This window comes from Lissotriton vulgaris, chromosome 5, assembly GCF_964263255.1.
Source record: "Lissotriton vulgaris chromosome 5, aLisVul1.2, whole genome shotgun sequence".
Lineage (NCBI taxonomy): Eukaryota > Metazoa > Chordata > Amphibia > Caudata > Salamandridae > Lissotriton > Lissotriton vulgaris.
In genome coordinates, this window is record NC_141693.1 from 1,815,232,672 (window position 1) to 1,815,245,588 (window position 12,917).

General features: G+C 46.9%; 1 protein-coding gene across 1 annotated transcript in view; it reads left to right on the forward strand.

Annotated features, from left to right (window-relative positions):
- GJD3 (gap junction protein delta 3) overlaps window positions 1-12,917 on the forward strand; it is a 143,474-nt gene that overhangs the window by 894 nt on the left and 129,663 nt on the right. The window lies entirely within an intron of this gene.

The window sequence follows — 12,917 nt, forward strand, 5'->3', positions numbered from 1 at the left end:
AAATGTCTGTTTCAATTTCCAAGCTTCTTTCAATGAAGCCAAATATGTATTTCATATTGTAAGTTTAAGTTATAAAAACTCTGTTATTGGAAGTATTCCGCCTACAGGTAGTACTTTAATTCGGGGCGAGCCTCTTGGCTGGGGGCTTGTCCACTGCTCTTGACTGGAGGTTTACCCACAGATCGTGGCTGGAAGCTTGCTCTTGGCTCACCTCTTTCATCCGAGGCTTGGTCAAATGTAAAGGCTCGAAGCTTGTCCATGGCCCTTGGCTGGGGGCTTGTCCACTGCTCTTGACTGGGGGTTTACCCACGAAGGCTGGAAGCTTGCTCTTGACTCTTGGCTAGAATCCAGCCCATGACTCATCCCTTTCATCTGAGTCTTGGTCAGAAGTGTAGGCCACAAGCATGTCCATGGCCCTTGGCTGGAGGTATGTTCTTTGCCTTTGGCACTATTCCAGAGATCGGCCCAAGGTACTTGGCTGCCGTAGGCATCCGACTAGTCCGTGGCTCTCTGCCAGGCTGTGCGACTGTCTGACACTACTGGCTCAAAGCCAGATGCTTGTTCACAGTACTGGACCGGAGGTTTGTACCGTGCTCTTGAATGGAGACTTATCATAACATCTTGGCAAATGCTAGCTGGACCATGACCCTAGGCTAGAGGTTTTAACCGGTGGATTTTCGTGTCCCTTTACAAAGATCGGCCTTCGCATAAGGTTTTCCACCCAGTCTTGGCTGAATGCTTGTCCACATTTCACAGCTAAGCGTGTCTCCTGCACTTGCCTGGAAGCATGCCCACTACAGCTGGTTGTAAACTTGCCCATAGATCTTGTCCTCATGCTCCTAGTCAGCGCTTCATCTAAACCTTTTGGTCAGACTTGAGATCATGTTCCTTCGCTGAAGGTTTGTCCAAGGCTCCGAGTGGGGGCACCTTGACCTAAGGCTCGGCTAGTTCTGGTTAAAGGCTGATTCAGCACATTCGAACAGAGGTTCAGCCTTTCCCATAACTGGAGATTTGCAATGGCCGGCACCCAGAGGCTTGTCCAGGGATCAGGCTGAAGGCTTGTCCACGTCGCTTGCCTGGAGACCTGTCCTATGCTTTTAAACAGAGGTATATCTATATATCTGGGCCGGACACGTGTTCAAGCTCCTTGCCTGATGTTCATACAAGGTTGTTGAGTTGCGATTTGACGTTGCCCGTTGGCTTTGGATACAGCCCATAGTTTGAGGCTTGTCATGCCTCTTGACAATAGGTGTGTCCATGTTTACGTTGGACTCTTGTTCAAGCGCATAGGTTGATGGTCACCCAGTGTTCAGGACCCAAGCTCTGCTAGGCTTCTTGGCTTTGACCACAGCCCATGGAATGAGGCCTGTGCACCCCTCTTGGCTGGATGCCCGCCTCTGTGTCTTGGTTGGAGGTCCCTGATTTACAGCCACAGATCATGGGGTTTGCCCAAGACTGTCGGCTCTGGGTTTCTCCACGGTTCTGGCATGGGGGCCCTTGTACACCTGCTGTCTGGAGGCTCGTGTGCTGAGGTATGCTTGTGAGAGCCTGTCACTCAGAGAGGAATGTCCAGGCTGTCCTTATCGAAAGCGCAAAAATGGGCGGTGCCAGAGTGGCGTTTCCGCTTTTCGGACACCTCACGGCCGCGGTTCCCTCACCTTTAACCCCTTCACGCGCGGATCCCGTGGGAGGAGTCTCTGTTCCAGCCCATTCCTAAGGGCAGCGACCAGTTTCCTGAAATGACTGCTCCTGTACTCGAGCTTCCTAATTTTAGAAACGATTGAAACCCATATCTGTTGGAGGCGGTCAAAGATGGGTGGTGTCGGGACAGCAGAGGACGCTTTCGGCCCCGGTGCTCACGACCCTGCCCCGGAGCGGAGCTCACACAACGACCGAAGGCCCAGAGGCAAAGACGTAAAGAGCGCTCCCTTTTACGTAGAGGAGCGACGGGCACTGCTGGCGGCAGAGACCGAAAGGGTATCCTTGTTTTTAGAAGTGCTCCGTCAGGTGCAGAGGTGGGCGAGCGGCGAGCCAGTGAAAACTCAAGAAAGACAGACTCGAGTTGAATCCCGGCTCGGACTCAGCTCGAGCTCCTATTGAGCCTCGAGCCTATAACGCGCCGAGCTTCCCTGTGACTTCTGTCTGTGGCGTTACGGTCAGAGGAACTGGGGAGTGATGAAGCAGATTCGAGTCTCGACGTTGGCTCTGAGATTGTGGGCAAAGCACCTAAGCACCTTAAATATTGCATGCACCAAAAGGTCAAAACAAAGCTTTAACACAAGGAAAGGCAGATACCCATATCCTGGCTAATTTGTACAAAACGAAACCAGAAAACCTTGATAAATCGCAGCTTCCCCACTTAAATTATGTGATCTTAAGCAAATATTCCATTTCACTCAAACTTTTTTACATTATCCCTTTTTTACATTATCCCGATATATGCAGATTACCAGTGGTAGAAAACAACCACTTTTAGTAAGTACTCGTCAGTGCAGTGCTATAATGTGCCCTATTAATATCAAAGCTTCTGTATGTTTACACTGTTTTGAATTTTGTAGAGGCTATCATATTTTAGGTGATGTGTTTTGTATGATTTACATAGCAAATATTTTCAGGCTCTCTCTGCTGATTTGTTGGCTCTTACAGCTCTAGTCAGGTACCAGCTACATGTCTTTGGGTTTGGGTGGATGTTCTGGGCTCCCAGATGTTTGGAACAAATCTCAGTGCAGGACTTCCACTTTCCCTCGGGATGACTTCCTTGCACTGCTTTTTGGAAATTCCCTGCATTACTTCATCTTCCTGGTTGGATTTCATTTTTGGAAGAGAAAGAAAAACTGCTGTACTGTGTTTTCTCACCGTGTTAGATGTACATCGGGGCGAGCTGTGTGCTGAGGAGACTGAAAGGGTGAAAGCAAAGCTGTAACTAGGCAGGTACAGAGGGTCAGATTTATGTTAACTGGCGCATCCCGAGGGATGCGCCAGTTAACATGCGCCAGAGTGGGCCAGAGGTACGCTATCCATGGTGCGCCGCATTTATGATGCGGCACACCATGGGGCAAAAACGGCACAGATGCGTGACGCATCTGTGCCGGAAATGTGGCGCATTGCTAGAGTTGCGTCGCAAGCGCGACGCAGCTCCAGCAATGCTCTGGGGGGGCCTATTCTTTCAATGCTGCCTCAAGCCTTACGCCTGCTTCAAGCAGGCGCAGGGTTTTGACGCAGCATTGCCCTGAAAGTGACTGAGTGAAATCTCATAGATTTCACTCAGCCACTTTCAGGAGGCGTTCCTGCGCAGGAACGCCCCCCCTGCGCAGGAACGCCTCCTCATGGCGCAGTGCTGTACAACGTGACGCATCTCCTAGATGCGTCACGTTGTAAATAGGGCGCAGGGATGCGCCACGTTTCCGTGCCGTTGCGTCACGCAACGGCGGCGTAAACGTGGCGCAAGCCCTTCATAAATCTACCCCAATGTACCTGCACTTTGATTTGAAAGGCGGAGTACCTGCACTTCTCAGCAGAAGTTCAGTATTGTTAATAGGAGAGTGCTGCCACTTCTCTTCAGCGAACAGGAACTCTGGTGTAGTGAGTACCTGCACTTCTACATTTCGATTTCATGCACTGGCGAGAAGGCAAGAGGAAAACTGTGCATGTGTGGTAAGTAACTGTCAGCAGCAAGTGCTGTTTAATGTCCTAATAGACTTAATGCAATGTCGCAGGTTCTTTTGTGTGGTGTGTGTTGGTGAGCAGTGGTATTTTGACCATGTTGAAACTACCTATAAGAATCTATGTGGCATTTGTATAGCGCTTACAAAACAAAAACAAAATTAGTGGAGCGCTATACAAATTCAAAGGCAAAACTGTTGTTGGCTAGTGATTGGAAGCACAGTTAGGTTTGAGTGCGGATGTGCACTATTACCCAATGTGTAGTGTTCTTTCCAGAGGTAAGTCTTCGGCTTTTCCTAACTTGGAGCAAGGTTATCCGTACAGCATTGTTTGTATGCACAGAGTTCTGACTTTAGAGGAGGTTGTGTTATTGTTAAGACCTCCTGAGACCCAACAGCAGCTATTTAAAAGACATCTGGGCTGGTGTGTGTGTTTTTTAAATGTGTTTAGCTGTACAATTGTGTGGATAAACCCAAGGAAAGAGATGGGGGATCATTAAGAGTTTGGTGGTGTGGGGGCACCAGTACGGCAGAGGCCTCACCTCCACCTGCCCAGTAGAGGAATGCCTGTCCAATTTACAGATCCCTACCATCTTTTCACAAATTGTTTTGCCTACAGCGGATGTGCAGGTGCGCTGCATGCACTTTCATCAAAACGAGTTGCTGGGCGGCCTGTTATTGCAGTGTCCTCTCACTTACTCAGCAGAATGTCAATGCCTCTAATGAACTGGGAGTTTTCTCCCAGGATGGGGTGGTCATTTTCACCTTTTCCTGTCTGATAGTTGTAAACAGAGGAAATATGGGTTTGCCAGTCCACCCTTTGGAAGGCGGGACCCCAGATGCAGTAGGGTTGGCAGCCACGTGGCAGAGGCTTGCCACCAGATTGGCAAATGGAAGATGCACCAATGGTGGTCAATTAACTTTCAATGGAGTGTGGAAGCTTAGAGTTTAAGGTCGCAGACCCACCTATTTACAGCGAGTGTCTTGCTCCGCCAAACTCTAAATGACCTCCCTCCTCCTAACAATCAAAGGAACACATAGGACCATATTTATGACCCGGTTTGCATCGCTTTTGCACCATACAAAGTGGTGCAAGAGTGACGTAAACCGTGAGACAGATTTTCGAAGCCACTTTGCGTGGCCTTGAGTGGCTCCTAAAATATGAAGTAACGCAACTCAGCGCAAATCGCTACATTGCGTTATTCAGCATTAGGAAGGCATTCCAAGGGCATTGCATGGGTGTTCCCAGACAACTCCAATGGTTTTTGACGCATTCCCAGATTTACAAGACCTTGTAAACCTGGGAATGTGCCAAAAAGATCTGCCTCCTCTGCTGAGGCTTAAGACCAAAAAATATCTTTATTTCTCCTCATTTTTTCCTTCTTCTAAGAATGCTGCAATTTGCCGAAACAAGTTGAAAGACACAAGCACCTCTCAGAATTGTGTTTGTGCAGGAAGATGATCCTTCCTGCACAAAAACAATCCTGCATGCAACTCAGGCAAGGGTTCCGCCGTTGGCGTTAGGCTGCCAAAACAGTGCAAGGGAAAAGGACACGAGTGTGCAGTGTTGGATAAATATGGTACATTCTTGCTCTTTCCTTGTGACGCAGAGCAGCACAGCAAGGTCACTTGCTGCACTGCCCTGCGCCACAAAACGTATAAATATGCCCCATAGTAAGCAGTATGATTGGCAGGGTGGCAGACTCTTGCAGTAGCTCCCACTGCCAGGTCAGGAGTTTAAGACACGCCCAGGTTTGGGGCTACGGACCAGATGCTCCCTGGCTGGTCAGATCCATGTGAGTAACTACCGAGCACAAACCCAACGTTACCATTTGGCACCACTTGGTACTGTTGATTGCACTCTCTGCTGGGTGACCAAGCCTATGCATGAATGTGCAATGAGGTGGCTTGCTAAATACAGAGAGCCTAATTTATGAGGCTGTGCGTCACTTTTACGCAACCGGTGTGTCACTTTTTGTGACGCACCAGCAGCGTAAAAAATGTGCCTTGTTGCACCATATTTACAAAGTGACGCATCTAGGTAGATGCGTCACTTTGTAAACCCCTGCGCTACATTATACCTGCGCCAGGTATAATGTATGCAGGGGGGTGTTCTGACGCAAGAAAAAGTCCTAGAAGTGACGCAGTGAAATCTATAAGATTTCACTGCGCCACTTGTAGGACGCAAATGCGTCAATTTCTTACACCTGCCTCACAGCAGGTGTAAGACTGACGCAGGCCCTTGCCCCATGTGAAAGGACACATTGCTGGAGTTGCGTCACTTTTGTGACACACTACAGCAATGTGTCATTTTTGCGCCATACAGATACGTCAGAAATAGTGACGTATCTGTAACTCCTTGCGCCATGATGCGTCATACTGTAAATATGACGCATCATTGGTGTCGCAAGGAGGGGGAAGTGAAAAGTGAAGCATCGCTGTTTTCACGCAGGGATGCGTCACTTTTCATAAATGAGGCCCGAGGAGGCAACAAGGAAACCTGCAGACCATGTGCCGTTTGTGCATAGACAAGAGAGCCAGGCACAGTGAGTGGGCTTTGTGTGTCAAAGTGTGGGAGGTTGTTCTTATTGTCCCCCTTCGGGCTCTAATCTCTACCCCTCTTAACTTGTAGTAATAGGTCTCATAGAAGTGGATATTGGGCTCTCGTCTTTTAGCGCCATGATGCCTTTGGTTATGCGAGCCCTCCATAAATAAATAGTTTACAATAGAATGACAATAGATTGTTTGGTCACTCCCTGGCCTATTATGCTCGACAGGCCAACAAGAATGAGAGGGATGACTTCTCTCTAGTTGTTCTAATATGCCATCTACCACTGCATAGAGAACTGTACACTGGAGGATGAGACAATATCTTCTACTGGTTGTAATATAGAACACAACTCCTCGCTGTACTCTCTACCCAGCTCCTCCAAGCCTGACTGGCACAAGCAGCACACACAAAGTAGTTCACTTCAGTGCCAGAGACTACTCTGGAAAGTGTGATATTTTGAGACCCAAACAGAAATATTTTGGCTTTTAGCCAATTTTCTTTTTAGGTTGACGAGGGCTTGGTTGCTTCCCCAGCAATAAAGTATATCAAAAACCATGACTAAACAAAACAAGCACTAACAAAGCCAGAAGGCTGGCAGCCAATGCGTAATAACTCTGTCAACGTTAATGTTTTTTTGGGGTGGAGAAATTAAGTTAGAGGAAAATATGCATATAAACATTGCACTCCCTAGGCTGGATTCGAACCCTGGTCCTCATAGTCCTGTTTTGGAATTATGAGTAAATGCTTGTTTTTAATGTGGCATACTCAGGCGTTACATAACCGGGGTAGGTAGCTCAAGATAAATCTTGTTAACAAGGTCAAAAAGATTTATCTTGAGCTACCTACCCCGGTCTCGTCAGCTGAGGTGGCGGTTCCGGGGGCCCTGTGCCCCATCAAGGGAAACATTCTATCTTCTCTCCCTCCGTTGACATATACAGAGTTCGAGGCCATCTGCGCAAAGATAAAATCGGGCTCCCCAGCTGACCCTCTGACACCGGCCCATTTTCGTCAGTTCCATTCTTTGCTGTTCCCGCTGAGCATTGACCTTGTCAATCTTTCTTTGGAGACTGCTGCTGTTCCTGTGGCATGGAAGCACGTGAAAGTCATCCCGCTGCTTAAAAAACCGTCCTTGGATCCTAAGGAGCCAGGCAACTATCACCCTATTTCCCTACTGCCTTTTTTGGCGAAGTTGGCTGAATCCCATGTGAACTCCATCCTTACTAAGTTTGTTGAGCAGAACGCCTTCTTGGATCCATCACAGCATGGCTTCCGTGCTCGCCACAGCACTGAGTCTGCTTTGTTGGTAGTCACGGAAGCCATTCGGGCGAAGCTGGATGCCGGTGACTCAGCAGCCTTGGTCCTTTTGGACTTAAGCGCCGCTTTCGATATCTTCTCCCATGCGATACTCCTTAGGCGCCTTCAGGATATCAGCATTAAGGATTTGGCGCTGAAGTGGTTTTGGTCATTTTTGGAGGGGAGGTCTTTCCAAGTTTTGGTACCTCCTTTCCATTCTCAGGAGTTTGCTTTGCACCAGGGGGTGCGGCAGGGCTCAGTGCTGAGTCCCTTATTGTTTAATATCTGTGTCCGGCCCTTGGCGGCGCTAGCCAAAGGGAGGGATCTGTCATTGGTGTCGTATGCTGATGACAACCAACTGGTGATCACTTTCTCCAAAAAATGCTGCACTAACCTGGACAAGTTTAAAGAAGATCTTTCAGTGATTGCGGACTGGATGGCGCTTAACTGCCTGCAGCTGAACGCTAATAAGTCTGAGATCCTATTGTTTGGGAAGGACCAGGGTCTGTGGTCCGAGCATTGCTGAACTGACTGCCTTAAACCTGCCCCAATGCCCAAGGCAACAGTCAAAAACTTGGGCGTGTGGTTTGATAGTGGCTTGACATTTGATTCCCAATCAAAGATAGTTGCCGGTGCGTGTTTTGGGCTCCTGCGAGGCTTAAAGCTGTTGCTGGGTTTCTTTTCTCCAAAGGTACGCCAAACCACCATCCAGGCTGTTATCCTATACAGACTAGATTATTGCAATTGCCTATATTTAGGAGCCAAAAAGGCCAGTGTCAAGCGTTTACAGAGAGTACAGAATGCAGCAGCTCGCATCCTGGTGGCTCTCCCGAAAGACTGCTCAGTGTCACATGTGCTCCGCAAACTCCAGTTGAGAAGGGTATTCAATTCAATTCAAGTCGCTGTGTGTGTCATACAGGATTTTAATGTCACAAGCGTCTCCTGGGTTGGATAATTTGCTGGGGTTTTATGTGCCATGGCGTCATTTAAGATCTGCGGATTCTGCGCTGGTATGCATTCCTCGTGTTCTGAAAGCCAGAACAGGTGGGCGTTCTTTTTGCAGCTTGGCTGTCCATCCGCGTCATCCAGGACCATCTTGCCTTTTGAAAATCAATAAAGACCTGGCTTTTCCCTGTGTAATCGTTAGCCTATCTGGTACTTAATTTGGAGTCTGTGGTTGCGCTGGGACGCCTAGTCGCTGGGGCAGCTACGCGCATTACAAATCCGACAAATAAATAAATAAGTTATGATTGAGCTGTGGTGCTTTGTTGAAAAATAAGAGTTAATTTAATTTACTAATTAATTTGCTTGATGGTTAGCAGTAATTAATTAGCCACTATTCTTGTTGCCCAATGAGACACTCAAGTATCTCCAAGAAAGAACGATTTTTACTCTTTTCATTATATTCTCCCATTTCTCAAGGGTTAGAGTGCTTGGTCTGTCTCTGTTTTTGCTTGTCAGTCTCCATGGGACTGCTCTAGAACCAGAACCAGATGTCTGACCCGAGCCAGGCTTGAAATGTGCTTGGCTTGCCTACCTCTGAGTAACAATCAGGTACTTTGGGAGTACGTCTAGCTATCCTCTGAAACACTCCATGGGGTGCTTGCAATCAGAGTGACTGGAGTTACACGAAGAAGCTACAGCAGGTGAGGCCCGGAGGTGTCTAGAGGTCCTTCAAAGCAAATTAGAAGTGGTTTGAACTGAAATGAAGAAAGAAGGGGCAAAATGAACCAGGTCATGGGAGTATAGAGCAATTTTGCTCCAGCATGATCCCCCCCGAAAGACCTGCTCTCAGGCAAGATGTCTTGGCTGTTGGTGTCTAACACAGGTTGTGTGTGATAAGAGGAGCCGGCAGATAGCAATGTCTTCAGCTGACATTTGTAAGTCCTCAAGGGTACCCCCATCTTGAGAAATTTGCACCCAGTGTCTCATTCATAAAAGTTGAGACGTATTAAATGACCATGCGCCTAAAGAAGATTTGCACAATCAGGTAAGTTGGGAAATTGGCTGAAAATCTGTTGGATTGCATGGGTCATATAAAGGATAGTTATTATTGGTCGGAAGCTAGTTTTGGTGGAGACCTCGGTGTCTAGAGAACTAGATTCAGTGAAATGGGATGCTCAACTGGCTTTTTCGTATTTGTGTTGGAAATTGATTCAGTTTTTCTGGGTAGAATTAAGGGAGCCCTGTGCATGATGCTAGTCACAGCTTTATTTCTTATTTCATTTGACACTGCAGGAGTGTCCTCGCTCAGTCTTTGATCCATTTCCACTTATTTTGAAGAATAGCCTGGCCTAGATTGCTAATCTTAGTGATCCTCCTTCCATCTAGTGCAATTTATGTGCAGCTCCAAAGGCTGCACGACTTTAGTAAAAGGTTATTATTAACATTGTGGTCCACAGCCCATTGTAAGGTACTACAATGGATTAAGTGGAATTTTAGGTGTCTAATTTGAGATTAAGATATAGGTTCTTGTTTCATAAATCTATGTAACACACGGGGCAGACTGAGGCATTTCCTCTTGAGGCAATTTAATGGCTGTAAATTACAAAACATGAGGACTTTTATAAGCATGAAGTACCAAGAAGAGAGGTAGGGAGAGTATCTGACACTCTTGTTCCCCGGTCAAGTATCAATCAACAAAAGAAGAGTGTCTGGGAGGGATAGGAACCAAATTTGGAGCACAATAACAACCCCACTAGGGTGTTTAGGAAGGCCCTCACTCACCACCTAGTGATGACATGCTTCATCATCGGGCCCCACCAAAGAGACCGAATGTTTCTTTGGTGTGCTGCAACGCCAGGATTACTGCGGAGCTGGTTGGTGAGTTTCAGGGCGTGTTGGGTGGGAATGAACAAAATAGTGAGTGATGAGGGTATTTAAAATTGTCAGTAGTGTATCTGAAGTATTTTTATTAAGTGATCACTAAAGACAAAAGGTATAAAATATGTGAGGATCCAGTCCACTGTTAATTGAGTGAGGGGATCCTAGAGAGTTGTCAACATGTTTCTTGCCATTGAAACGGTGTTAATTTACCCGGCAATTCTTCAGGACTGGGTGTGCTAAACCCTGGCGGTATGGGCACTCTAAGGCCCACCCTTACCTAGGGACGTGAAATGTGAAAATTATAAAAATAAATGGTGAAAAAAGTGCAAAAAAATTAGGAATATTAAAGTGATTCCTAATTACTCCTGGTTTAGGAGGCTTCTACTGACCGTTTCTGCACCTGTAAAGTAAGGGACAGAGACACACAGAGGGTACAAGACAAACATTTAGAATTTTCCTTTGTTGTCATCAGTTTAGTGGTAAAATAGTGCTCCAAACGTGAAAGGCACTCTAGCTGTGAACAAAATAGCGTTATGTTTAACACCACCTGGTAGCCCTGGGTTCGTAAGAGCTCCCTTACTTTACAGGTGCAGAAACGGTCAGTAGAAGCCTCCTAAACCAGGAGTAATTAGGAATCACTTTAATATTCCTAATTTTTTTGCACTTTTTTCACCATTTATTTTTATAATTTTCACATTTCACGTCCCTAGGTAAGGGTGGGCCTTAGAGTGCCCATACCGCCAGGGTTTAGCACACCCAGTCCTGAAGAATTGCCGGGTAAATTAACACCGTTTCAATGGCAAGAAACATGTTGACAACTCTCTAGGATCCCCTCACTCAATTAACAGTGGACTGGATCCTCACATATTTTATACCTTTTGTCTTTAGTGATCACTTAATAAAAATACTTCAGATACACTACTGACAATTTTAAATACCCTCATCACTCACTATTTTGTTCATTCCCACCCAACACGCCCTGAAACTCACCAACCAGCTCCGCAGTAATCCTGGCGTTGCAGCACACCAAAGAGACATTCGGTCTCTTTGGTGGGGCCCGATGATGAAGCATGTCATCACTAGGTGGTGAGTGAGGGCCTTCCTAAACACCCTAGTGGGGTTGTTATTGTGCTCCAAATTTGGTTCCTATCCCTCCCAGACACTCTTCTTTTGTTGATTGACTTTTATAAGCAGACATTTTTGAATATGCATCAGTGGGAAGAGTATAAGGTGCATCACCTTTAGTTTCCAATAGTACCACTGCATGTTATTGGAATGTATATATTGCGACAATTCAGTGCCCCGTGCTGGGATTAAGGAAGTCAATAGGACATTCCGAATACGACATGGAAAAATAGCCAAACAGAGCTAGAAATACACAGATGTGCCAGTTTCTCACTCCGTGCAGTGCAGCACCTGCAAATGATGCACTGCGTGAGAGGGAGAGAGCAGGGGAGTGCCATATTTACAGAAATATGGCACTCTCCCCCTCTACCTAATGTCAGTAAAGAAATGTACAGCTGTGCGCCACAGACACACCTTTGCACTATAGTGCAAATATGTCTTCGTGAGTCAAGCTTAGGTTTTGTACTGGAAGGGAACCCTTCCAGGACAAAATACCATGCTTACACTTACTTGAAATCTTTTCCCACTTTGTATGTGTGCTGTACAGTGTAGCACAGAAAGGCGAAGTAAAAGCTTTTCTCCTTCATAGCGCCTATCTAAAATGGGCTTAGCGTCAGAAACCTTGAGTGGTTCCATGGGAACAAAGCACCACCCATGAAGTACCCCCTTGGTGCTAAGTAATGCAAAGTAGCTCTATGCACTGCTTTGCGTTACTTGTAAGTTATTTTCCAGCGTAATACCAGTTTTACACTGGAAAGTAAATAGGTGAAAAAAGTTTTAGCATTGTTTTGTGTCACTTTTGTGATGCAAACATGGCGTTCAATCTTAGTAAATAGACCCCTTCATATTTTGACCCTCTCTCCGCTACACGCCTGCCTCTCTCACAGTAGAAACGTTGGAGGTGCAGGCTTTCTGTGATTCAGGTATGCACGCTCCCTCAGTGATAAGATACTTGGGGGAGGGTAGCATGTCTTGTATGGGATAAGACGTGTCATCACCCCTAGATGTGGCAAATAGAACTGGCCTCGCTTGCCACTACCTTTGACAGTGCTTAATTTGTGCCGGTGCTTTCCGGTGCTTAGCACCGGCACTTTATTATCAGGGCCGGGTCTATCAAGGCCGGGTCTACACTCGACACCCATCTGCTGCACTTGGTGGTGACATAATGGATATTGCATTAATCAATGTTTTTAATTACGTTTACCTCGGAGCAGCCGCAGAGTGATGTTCTCATGACCAGCTTCAGGCCCGAGTGAAAAATCATTACATGTTTATTGATGGTGGCCTTTCAATTAAGTGTTGCCGCCAGTCCCCGTGTGGGCGTGCCGCGGGACGCTGAGTCATTGCGCTGGATTTTGGTTCTTCCGGGGGCAGGGGCTGTGTGGCAGCAGGCAGCGTGCGCAGATTTATTTCAACTTGCCACGCCCCAGCATACCCGCATGCGTGCACCCCACCCCGAG